Source organism: Triturus cristatus, chromosome 2_2 (assembly GCF_964204655.1).
Source record: "Triturus cristatus chromosome 2_2, aTriCri1.1, whole genome shotgun sequence".
NCBI classification, from domain to species: Eukaryota; Metazoa; Chordata; class Amphibia; order Caudata; family Salamandridae; genus Triturus; species Triturus cristatus.
This window is the reverse complement of record NC_140582.1, coordinates 1,269,899,640-1,269,912,422: the sequence shown is the minus strand read 5'-3', so window position 1 is coordinate 1,269,912,422 and position 12,783 is coordinate 1,269,899,640. Positions and strand designations below refer to the sequence as shown.

Below are 12,783 nucleotides of genomic sequence, written 5' to 3'. Positions count from 1 at the left end.
ATAGCCTGTGACTCCCGAGCCTTCTTGTTCTCTCTGGAGAGCACCGACTCCCGATATACTGAGGGTTAACGTCAGTGCATGGTATTATGATAGCCAGTGACTTCGGAGCCTTCTTGTTATGTCTGGAGAACACCAAACCAGGATTTACTGAGGGTTAACATCAGTGCATGGTATTATGATAGCCGTGACTCCCGAGACTTTTTGTTCTCTCTGGAGAGCTCCAATCCCCGATTTACAGAGGGTTAACATCAGTACATGGTATTTACTATCCAGTACAAAAGGTGTTTTGCGCTTGAAAGGTGCCCCTTTTCTATAGCAAAAAACACATTGCTCTACTTTGCTTTGTGTCAGGGGGTGTCACTGAAGCACAAATACCCATAGGTTTTTATGCAAAGCCAACTCTACTGAAATAGCTGCATTAGGAATTTTATCAACTCACTCCTTCTGAATCAGGTGTAAGCAAATGGAAATGTGTTAATTTCTCCAAAAATCAATTCATTGCATGTGTTGCATGCTTCTGAGTATGACTTAGTATAAGAATTTGTAGTATTGAAGTACGATGCTTCTAGTACAAATCCGATGCTAGGCAGCTCACACTTACCCTTGCACTGTGTTTTGAGGCTATGCACCATGCCAAGCAGACACCTTGTGCACCATGATGAAAGCAGCAGCACTCCAGTCTTAGGGAACATGGTTCTGTACTCTTTTCCACAATACAGCACAGCACGTTTGGGGCCTTTTTATGTGGCTGCGTAAAAAATGCAGAACACTGCGCCTTATTTACAAAGTGATGCATCTAAGCAGATGTGTCACTTTGTAAACCCCTGTTCTACATTATATCTACAACAAGTATAATGCATGCAGGGGGGCATTCCGGCACTGAAAAGGCTTGTAGAAGTGTCGCAGTGAAATCTATGAGATCTCACTGTGACACCTCTAGGATGCCACTGCATCAAATCCTTACGCCTGCCTCTCAGTAGGTGTATGGGGTGACGCAGGCCTTTTCACATAGGACTTGCACAAGGACCCGAGCAATGCGCCACTTTTACGCCTGCAGATACATCAGGAATACTGACGTATCTGCAAATCCTTGTGACATGGAGCACCCTACAGTAAATAAGGAGCATCCACGGTGTAGCAAGGTGGGCACACTGAAAAGTGTTGCATCGCTGTTTTCGCGCAGCGATGCAACACTTTTCGTAAATGAGGGCCTTGGTTTCTGTGCTGAATGACAAATTAATAATTGTTGGCGTAAGCAAAAACCTGGCAGGGCTTGTGAGACTACTCTCTGCTGCTCTATTCTTTGCAAACTGTGACCACTATCAGAAATTCAGAGATTGCACTTGGTGAAGTATTTGCTATGCACTGGCAGGTTCCTCTGTGATTGTCATCAGGAAGTTTGTGGTTTTCATTTCCGTGCACACTGATGGAATATCTTTGTGTCACTGTGGTTTTCATCGCATGTGAACATGATATTCTCCCAACTAGGACTAATTGTATTGTATTGTAATTGCATTTATATAGCGCTTACTACCCCTGACGAGGCGTCAAAGCGCTTTTTCGGCGAGTAGCACGCTACTCCGGGACCCATAGAGGATTAGTATTGAATTAGTATAGTGAAACATGCAAGTACATTTTAAGTGGTGGATCGGTTAGTCAGTTATTCGGATTTGGAATGATAGCGGAAGGATAGAGGAGGAAAAAAGGTTTGTATTTATATAGCGCTTGTTACCCCTGATGGGGTGTTGAAGCACGCTATTCAGGAAGCCCATAAAGGATTAGTGGTGAATTAGTATGGTGAAATACGAAAGTAATTTGAGTGGTGGGTATTAGTCAGTTATTTGGAGTGAGAAGGATAGCGGAGGGATAAAAGGGAAGAAAGGTTTGCATTCATATAGCACTTATTACCCCAGATGGGTGTTGAAGCGTCTTCTGGCGAGTAGCACGCCACTCCGGAAACCATAAAGGATTAGTGTTGAAAATTAGTATAGTAAAATATGAAGTAATTTGAGTAGTGGATATGTTATTCAGTTATTTGGGTAGAGAAGGGTAGGTGACGGGATAGAAGAGGGAAAGAGGATTGTATTTATATAGCACTTGCTACCCCTGATGAGGTTTTGAAGCGCAAGTAGAACGCTAATTTGGAACCCATAAGGATTAGTGTTGAATTAGTATGGTGAAACATGAAAGTAATTTTAGTGGTGGATATGTTAGTCAGTTATTTGGATTGAGAAGGGTTGGGGAGGGGTAGAAAAGGGAAAAGTGTAGTAACCACAAAGGCAGTGGTTAGTAGTTTAAATCCTTTATTATCTTAAGATGAAAAGTACACATCCAAAGAGTAACCTCCAGCTTCTTCAACTGGCAACATCCACAGAGTCTTACAGTGATGTCATAGAATGACATCACCGAGTTCTACAACATTGAATAGAATCTCCACACATCTCCCCCCTTACAAAGAGTTTACAATAAAATAATCCAAGGACAGCAACTATACAGGTTAACATTCATAGTGATAACAAAATAATCACAAAAGATACAAAAATATAATCATTCAAAAGAGTTTGGAACATCAATCTTGCACAAGTTTCCCATGCTCCATATTTTTCCATCAGCAAGAGTTACCACATAATTCATCACCTTTACCACTTTTTGAGGTTTGGAAAACTTACTCTCTCCTTTTTTAACCAAACCCATTCTTTTAGTGATTACCCAGTCACCCACTGCAATTTTTATATCCTTCACTCCCTTTCTCTTATTGTAATCATCTTTATTTCTTTCTTGAGACTCTCTAACTCTTTCTGCAATTCTTTCTCGATCTACCCACACCTGATCTTTCTTTTGTAACCATACAGGGGACTCTTTCGTTGCTGGTTCTCTCCCTTTTAAAGCCACAAAAGGGGATACACCTGTGACTGAGTGTGGAGTTACTCTATGTGCCCACACCATTTTATTTAACTCTTCTCTCCATCTCAATCCATTACTTAATGACAATTGAATATTGTCCATTATGATACGATTCACTCTCAGGTGTGGGTAAAAACGAAGGTGGAGCAGACATACCTTGATCAGACATTCCTGCAATTCAAAATACAAACAGCAAGCTAACAAAACTAATTAAAAAAAATAAACTATAAAAATAGACTAAAATAATTATCTAAAATAATAATCTAAAATAATTATATTCCCACATAGAAGTTGTAGATATAAGTCTTTCATTCCTTTCTACAACTCAATGAATCTTTGAGTGAGTCCTTTTTTTCTTTCACCTATTACAGGAAGCCACATTAAGTAACATGGATTATTTTTCAGAGCTTCCCAAATGAATAATTCCGGTAAGAATTTTATTAAATGTGTTGAATAGTTTATTGAAGAATCAGTTGTTGTGGAGATCAGCAGTATTCACTTCAAAAGTCCTTTGGCAATGTTTAATTTCTAGCGCGATGTTTTCTCACACACGGCTTCATTTTGTACTTATTTCCCCATTGAATTGCTTTTAAACTTGGCTCCGCTTGTTAAGTGCCAATTATAATGGTTTTAAACTTGACTTCGTGTTCGCGCGCTAGACACGATGTTTACTTTCCATTAACAAGGAAGCTTCCCTTCCTTCGAACTCGCGCGCTAAACACGATGTTTGCATTCCATTAACCCAATTGCTTGGCTTCCTTCGAGCTCGCGCTCTACGATGTTTACTTTTAATTCACTCGGCAGCTCGCTTTCCTCTGCACTCACGCGCTAGATGCAATGTTTGTTTTTCAATTATCCAAAAGGGTTTTTACACGCTTGGTTGCACGCCCAGCTTATCATTAGAGTTAAGTGCTTTTCATTAGACTTGGCTCGCTTTGTACATGTAATCTTATAAACATTTAGACTGAACAGTTCATTTAAAGATGAAAGGTTGAACGCTTACACTTTAGATCAATTAGGAACACGAGCTTTTGGATTAGATGTCCAATCGATTCTTTTTACGTTCAACTACATTTGAAAGCACACTAATTATCTTCACACTTGGCTGCAGATGAGAATATTGAAACTTCACCACTATTTATTCTTTAATTCAGTACGTTGAAGATTCCCATTGTCCAAAATATTGGTAAAAATCAATTAAATATGCAGCTTCTTTTTGCTTGTTGCTTCAAGTATAAACAAGCTTTGGTAAAGTCAAGGTGAAGATAAAAAAAAAATATCCATATATCTTTTACTCACAGTTCAGTTCCTCAGCAGTATTTCTAATTTCAATCTGCTTTTCCAGGGGTGGAGGTCACTCAGTTATCTGCCCCCTGCGCAGTCTCCTCGTCGCCATGAAAATGGGGGTAACCACAAAGGCAGTGGTTAGTAGTTTAAATCCTTTATTATCTTAAGATGACAAGTACACATCCAAAGAGTAACCTCCAGCTTCTTCAACTGGCAACATCCACAGAGTCTTACAGTGATGTCATAGAATGACATCACCGAGTTCTACAACATTGAATAGAATCTCCACAAAAAGGTTTGCATTTATATAGCGCTTGTAACCTTGATGGGGTGTTGAGACGCTTTATTGGTGAGTAGCACGCTACTCTGGAACCCATAAAGGATTAGTGGTGAATTAGTATAGTTGAACATGTAATTTGAGAAGTGAACGTGTTAGTCTGTTAATTTTGATTGAAAAGGATAGTGGATGGATAAAAGAGTGAAGGATTTTTTTATTTTTGGAGGCTTTTGGATGAGTAAAAAGGAGTTTTAGATGGGAGGAATCAGAGGGAAGAGTTTAGAAAGGTTTGTTTTAGGGGATCGGTATAGTAAAAGAGGTGTCAGATGATGCAAGAAGGGGTAGAGTAGGAGAGAGTATAGAAAGGGTTTTGGGAGGATCATAGTAGTGGTATGGGGATTGGGATCAATGAGAGAGTGGATGTACACAACATCGCCAGACGTCGCCTTCCTCACAGAGACCTGGTTGAACGCCTCCTCAGCGCCCGACATTGCCACAGCCATCCCGGACAGATACAAGATCTCCCGGAGGGACCGCGTCGACCAGACTGGAGGAGGCATCGCCATCGTACACAAGAACACCATCCGCATCACGACCAACTCCGACGACACCTTCACCGCCGCCGAACACCTCCACTTCCAAATACACTCCGACCCCAAGATGACCCTCAGAGGCACCCTCATCTACAGACCCCCAGGACCGCGCACACAATTCAGCAAAGATATCGCAGACCTCATCAGCCCGCACGCCCTCCCCTCCGCTGACTACATCCTCCTAGGGGACCTTAACTTCCACCTAGAGAACAACAATGACTGCAACACCACCACCCTGCTGCACAACCTCGCCAACCTCGGACTCAAGCAACTGGTGAACACCCCCACCCACTACGCCGGCCACACGCTTGACCCAGTCTTCTCATCCAGCAAACACATCTCCTTCAGCCATTCCACCGGACTTCATTGGACTGACCACAGCTGCGTCCACTTCAGCTTCAGGAAAACCACGACCCACCACCACCCTCAACAGGTTCCTCGCCGGAACTGGAGCAAGATCACTGCCGAACAGCTCACCACCTCCCTCAGCCGGAACCCTCCCGCCAGCACAACGGACCCTAACGAAGCAGCCAGCAACCTCACACAGTGGCTGACCGCCTGCGCCGACGACCTCGCACCACTGAAGAACCCTCCCAGCAGACCCGGCAGTAAGAAAGCCCACTGGTTCACCGACGAACTCAAGGACTCCAAGAAGAACTGCCGCACACTCGAGAAAGCTTGGCGCCACGACCAGACCACAGACAACATGACCGCCCTCAAGCACGCCACCCACTGGCACCACCAGCGGATCCGCACCACCAAGAAGACAGCATACAAAGAAAGACTGGACAACAATGCCCACAACAGCAAGGAACTATTCAGCATCGTCAAAGAGCTCTCCAACTCCAGCGCCGGAAACAACGACATCACCCCTTCACAAGACCTCTGCAACTCACTCGCCTCGTTCTTCGCAACTCACTCGCCTCGTTCTTCCACCGCAAGATTGCCGACATACACAACAGCTTCGGCGCACAAACCACGCACCCAACCGCCGAACCAACGCCCCCACCACAACCCTCTGCGCCTGGACCCCGGTCAGCACCGAAGACACCACCCGCATGATGAACACCATCCACTCCGGATCACCTGCCGACCCCTGCCCCCACCACGTCTTCAACAAGGCCGACTCTATCATCGCACCCCAACTACGGGACATCATCAACACCTCCTTCCACACCGCCACCTTCCAGGAGAGCTGGAAGCACGCCGAGCTCAGCGCCCTCCTGAAGAAACCAACAGCGGACCCCACCGACCTCAAGAACTTCCGCCCCATCTCGCTCCTCCCTTTTCCTGCCAAAGTCATCGAGAAGACCGTCAACAGACAGCTCGCCGCCTTCCTCGAGACCAACGGATTCCTCGCAATCCGGTTTTCGAGCCAACCACAGCACCGAGATCGCACTGATCGCAGCCACCGATGACATCAGATCCCTGCTTGACAACGGGGAAACAGCGGCCCTCATCCTCCTGGACCTCTCTGCAGCGTTCGACACTGTCTGACACCGCACCCTAGTACAGCGCCTCAGCAACATCGGAATCCAAGAGAAGGCACTGGAGTGGATCATCTCGTTCCTCGCCGGAAGAACTCAGAGAGTCCGCCTTCCCCCATTCAGATCCGAGGCCTCCGAAGTAATCTGCGGCGTCCCACAAGGATAATCCCTCAGCTCAACCCTCTTCAACGTCTACATGAGCCCCCTTGCAGCCATCGCACGCCAACACAACCTCAACATCATCTCCTACGCCGACGACACCCAGCTGATCCTCTCCCTCACCAACGACCCCGCCAACGCCAGAACCAGCCTCCAGGAAGGGATGAAAGACGTCGCCGAATGGGTGAAGAACAGCCGCCTGAAACTGAACTCAGATAGGATGGAAGTCCTCATCCTGGGATCGGCGCCCTCTGCCTGGGATGACTCTCCCAAGCCAACGGACCACGCTCGCAACCTGGGCTTCATACTGGACTCCTCCCTCTCGATGACCAGACAAGTCAACGCCATCTCATCATCATGCTTAAACACCCTACGCATGCTCCGTAAGATCTTCCAATGGATCCCCACCGAAACCAGGAAGACGGTCACCCAGGCACTCGTCACCAGCCGACTGGACTACGGGAACACCCTCTACGCTGGAACCACAGCCAAACTTCAGAAAAGACTCCAACGCATCCAGAACGCCTCCGCGCGACTCATCCTGGACATCCCCCGACACACCAACATCTCCAGCCACCTGGGAGACCTACACTGGCTACCCGTCAGCAAGAGGATCACGTTCAGACTCCTCACCCACGCACACAAAGTTCTCCACGACCTGGGTCCCAAGTACCTCAACAACCGCCTGACCTTCTACACGCCCACCCGCCAGCTACGTTCGACCAGCTTTGCCCTCGCCGCCGTACCACGCATCCGCAGAGCCACCACCGGAGGAAGATCCTTCTCCTACCTGGCAGCCAAGACCTGGAACTCCCTCCCCATCCACCTTCGGCGACCAAGGACCATCTCTCCTTCAGGAAGCAACTCAAGACCTGGCTTTTCGAGTAGTAAGGATCCCCTCTTCCCCAGCGCCTTGAGACCCTCCGGGTGAGTAGCGCGCTATATAAATGCTATGATTGTTTGATTGATTGATTGATTGATGTAGGGGATATATTGATAGATGTATAGGATGAGAGATAGGGTAGTGCATTGGAAAGAGTAGTAGAAAGAAGTTTGAGATGAGTCAGAAGGTTGGGCTAGAAGATATATTGAGAGAAGTATAGGCTGAGAAATAGGGTAGTGCATTAGAAATGCTAAATTAGAAGAAAGTGATAAATATATAGATCCATAAGTACATTGAAAGTATAAAGATACATAAAGGAGGTAAGTATATGTAGATTAAAGATATTGATAGAGGCACAGGATGAGAAATAGGGTAGTGCATTGGACTTGCTTTTTCAGGAGAAAAGTAACAGACACACAGATCCAAGTACATGGGAAGGTACATAGATGCAAACTGGAAGTATGTACATGTAGATGTTATGTTATGTTAAAATATTCTTATATAGCGCCTATCACCACTGGTCTCTAAGCGCGAAAGATCGAAGATGATTTTTATTTATTTATTTATCATTATTATTATTATTATTATTATTATTATTTTCTCTCAACAATATAATTATTTTACATGTTTATACAAAGCAATACACAAAGATAGGTACATATCTATAGTGAAAACAAATGCTTATATACAGAGGGATATGCTGTAAATTTCTCTTTGCGTATGGTGCTTATGTGGGGAAGAGCCAATTCTTGAGTAGTTTTCTGAAGAAAAGGTGGTTGTCGGTGGACCTTATGTTGGGGGGTAAGGAGTTCCATAGTTTGGCTGCTTGAACAGAGAAGGATTTGCCACCCATGGTTTTTTTCTTGTATCTTGGGATCTTGAGGCGAAATGCCCCTTTAGAGCGTAGGTTCCTTTGTTGAATGTGTTTGGTGATTTTATTCCTGATGAAGAGCGGTCTCATTCCATGTATTGCTTTGTGGGTGATACAAAGTAGCTTGAACATAGATCTTCTGGGAACCGGTAACCAATGCAGGGCTTTCAAGGCAGCGGAGATGTGGTCTCGTGGTTTGATATGCAAGAGTAGTCTGGCAGCCGAGTTCTGAATCTGTTGTAGTCTTTTCATGGTCATTGAAGATGATCCGTGGTAGAGGTTTGTAATATAGGCGAGGGTAAGCCCGGAGTAGCAGAGAATTCCAAGATGGCGCCCGGCGGGACGCCCTTTGACAGAAACATGGGTGGTCTAGTGGTTGAGGAAGCGGAGGGCATGACGTCAGCAGAGAGGGGAGAAAACGTCAGTTGGAACAGGTGGAGGTGTTCTTATTTGGGTGATTGCGGGTCGGGAGGAACACGACTGAAAACGGAGAAGATCCCGGGAGGAACGGAAGGTGGGGTGGAGTGTGACCGGAGTCTCGAGGGAGCCAGGGAGAGAGAGGAAGACGCCGGCTCAAAATCGAAGAGGGAGAATTCCCCAACAAACCCTATGCCAGTATCCGGACGTCCTCCGAGGGAACAGGACGCCGCGATACCCGATGCCACGGTCCTGGGGGACCGTGGCTCAAGGCAAGAGTCTTGGGCAGAAGGGTGGAGAAGGAGGTTGGCGGGGAAGGGCTTTATGGGGCTCTGGCACAAATAAGACGCTACAGTTGTTGAGTGATAACCCCTGCACAGAACCCTTACACTTTACCCACCCTTCAATTATTTCCTTCCCTCACACACACTGTCGGTGACCTGTGAATGATGGTGATGGGGAGCACAATATAAAGTACTAAGACTTTAGTCGAGGAAGTGATGGTAGTGTTGTGTTTCTGTTTCCTTTTGGGAGTATCAGCCCTCGTTGAAGTATTGAAGGATTACGACTGGAAGAAGAAGGCCTTCCCTTACAAGACAATACTCCAGGACTGCGATATCCCCTCCTTGTGTTGATAATCTTGATGGTGCACTTAACTGTTGGACTGATAGTCTCAATAAAAGCCTCACATTGTAATATTCCCAAGGACCATGTGTCATATCCTTAGGGGGACCATAAGCGGAGTAGGAGAGGGGGGGGACCATCATAAGGCTATTGGCGTAATCGAGTTTGGACAGGACAAGGGAGATGGTAGCTTGGACCTTGTGTGGAAATCCCAAATGAGGGAAAATGCGTCGCAGCGTTTTTATAGTGACAAGCTTGATCTTGCGAGTTTGTCCACTTGGTCATTCATTGACAGCTTGGAGTCCATTGTCATTCCGAGGTTTCTTACTTCCTTCGATACTTTAGGTGGTGATCTCAGTTCATTAGGCCATGAGGCACGCGGATTGTAATGTTTCCAATCACCACACGTGAGTATTTCAGTTTTTGAAGCATTCAATTTGAGATGGCTCCAAGTCATCCACTGATCCACAGCTGAAAATTGGTGATTTTCCAATGTCTTTGGGGCATTGCGGTTGAAGGAGTATGTGCGTGTCATCTGCATAGTTATGGCACGTGAGGTGAATTTATTGATCAGTACTGGTAATGACTTCATGTAGATGTTGAAAAGTATGGGCGAGATGATAGAGCCTTGAGGGACCCCTGTTTTTGTGGAGTACGGTTTGGACGAGAAAGGTGGGGTATGGATGACATTAGTTCTGTTTCGAAGGTAGGACGTGATCCGGTCTAGAGCAGTTCCCTCTATCCCGACTTCATAGTGTCTTTGTTTCAGAGTGTCATGGTCAACCGTGTCAAAGGCAGCTGAGAGGTCAAAGAGGAGTAGTGCAGCAACCCTGTTGCGGTCAATATATTCTTCAGGTCATCCCAGATGGCAAGGAGGGCAGATTCAGTGCCTCTTCCCGGACGGCATCCTGTTTGGAAGTCTGAAAGTATGTCATTCTCTTCAATGAATTGTGACATCTGGGCGGACGCTGCTCTTTCTATCAGTTTGCCCAGGAAAGGTCCATTTGTAATGGGTCTGTAGTTGTCAGGGTTCAGCGGGTCCAAGTTTGTTTTCTTCAGTAAAGGGTGTATGCGTGATTTTTTGGGTTCTTCTGGAAATATTCTGGTAGTGAAGGAATCGTTGATGGTTCTTCTTACTGGAGTGGCAGCAGAGGTTGTTAAAATAATTTTCTTGAAAGTTTGTGGTGGACAGGGGTCAGAAGGGCTGCCGGCAGGCCTGCTTGCTTTGACCAGGTCCATAAATTAATCGTGTGAGATGTGTTGGAAGGACTGGAGAGGCTTGGTTAGAGTATTCTTGGATTGCTGTTTTGTACAAGGGTTAGTGCTGGTGCTTTGTTTCTGTTTTAAGTATGAGTCTAACGTGTCTGCTTTGTCCGTGTAATGACTTGCCAGTTTGTCTGTGAAATCATGAGTAACAGGATGAGTTCCTTCTAGGCAATTTGTTTTGCGAAATTCATTTAGTATTTTATAGAATTCTTTATTTACACATAAAGGGGCCGATTCCGATTCCGGCCGCAAAACGTACCGACCGGCACTGACCCGGACCGGAGACCGACCGACATGGACCGGCGCCGTACGACCCGTGCTGTACGATGCAACTCGTGTGAATTACAAATGACACGTACGGAATCTAAGCCGTACAACCGAGCCGTAGGGAAAATAGTGATCCAGCCGGAAAACCGACGCTAGTTGCACCGACCGACACGAACCCGGAATGAAACCGACCGACACGTACCCGCAATTTCCGATCTGCGCAGTATGATGCAATGCGTGTAAACCCAGACCGACTCACACGGAGCCCAAGCCGCATGACCGACACGCACAGAAAACAGGGCCCACAAGTAATAGAGATCTCCATGACCGACGCGTATGAAACACAGAAGAAAGTCAGCGTGAACGAGGCGGAGAAGCCCGCACGAGCCAACATCAGCGTCCGTCTTGGTCAGAAGAATGTCTCCTTCATGCCTAGAAAACCCAAAGGAAAAAATACAAAAAAGGACCAAACAAGCAAAGACAAAGCCAATAACTACAAAAAAACTGGTACAAAAACACACCCACAACTCCACATATATAAAGGACATCAATCACTACCATGATCATTTGCAAATAGGAGACACAGCCAGCAGCAAACACCATCACACAGCAACCACAGACACACTCACAACTCACTCATCACACAACTCACACACCATTAGCACTAGGCCGGGTCTAAATTTCCGTCCCGCTCGCGGAAATTGCCACAATTTGACATGTTCGCGTTCCGCAGAGAGCGCAAAAATGTCTAAATTTCCGCATTCCGCAGCTTAACGATAATTTGTTTCTTGCTCGCGCTGTAAAATAATACATTCTCGTGCGCGCGCATTCGCCTTACCTGAATCCCCGCGTTCGCTGACAAGTTTTCTGGATCCGGTCGCGTTCTCCACGAGATGTTGGATTGTTGGTAGCCATTTGCGCTGTCTCGCTACAGTTCGCGCCCGCAGTAATGTCATTCGTCGCGCGGTCACGTCTTTCTTCTCGCGATCATGCACTGTGAGAAGAGTGAAAACAAGATGACCGCGCCCGCGAGCAACCGCATGGGTAAGGTGGCGAGCCACGACCACGCAGAAAATACCGCGAACAGGCAGGAAAAAAACGTCTGCATCTTCGCGATATTTCCGCTTGTTTGCGGAGATGTTAAACATTTTCGCGATAATTTGTGAAAGTCACTTTCGCAAATTCCACCCACCCCTAGTTAGCACCTCACCAAAAGCACTCACACATACAGCTAGCTAAACCAACACTAACCCGCCTTCACTTGCACCCTCACACACACATCACTCACCACCACCACCCATCACCATGCCCCCAAAGAAGAATCCAAAGTTCACAGATGATGAGTTAGAAGTGCTAGTAGACGAGATCACCAGAGTAGAGCCACATTTGTTTGGTACATTGGTCCAAAGGAATCCCATGTCACAGAAAACCAAGATGTGGGCGAGGATTGTGGACAAGGTGAACGTAAAAGTACCAACGTTGCGCACAAAGGACGATATCCAGAACAGGTGGTATGACGTGTGCAGGAGGGTCAAGAAACTCATCGAGAAAGATCACGCCTTGAGTCAGCGCACCGGTGGTGGCCCTCCTGCCAAACCAGTCTACTTCAGGACCTGGGAGGGGAAGGTGCGGGACATCCTACCACCAGAGAGCGTCCATGGTCTAACAGACATACTAGAGCCTGGTGAGTACACAAACAACATACTCAATATTGTGTGGCAAGGGGACAGTGAAACCATGCACCGTTA

At 46.4% G+C, this 12,783-nt stretch overlaps 1 long non-coding RNA gene across 1 annotated transcript in view; it reads left to right on the top strand.

The window, feature by feature from the left end:
- Window positions 1-3,272: 3,272 nt before the first annotated feature.
- LOC146863572 (uncharacterized) overlaps window positions 3,273-12,783 on the top strand; it is a 46,467-nt gene continuing 36,956 nt past the window's right edge. Inside the window, exon 1 of the long non-coding RNA XR_014978623.1 lies at window positions 3,273-3,332. This is a non-coding gene — a long non-coding RNA (uncharacterized LOC146863572). The remainder of the gene's footprint in view (window positions 3,333-12,783) is intronic.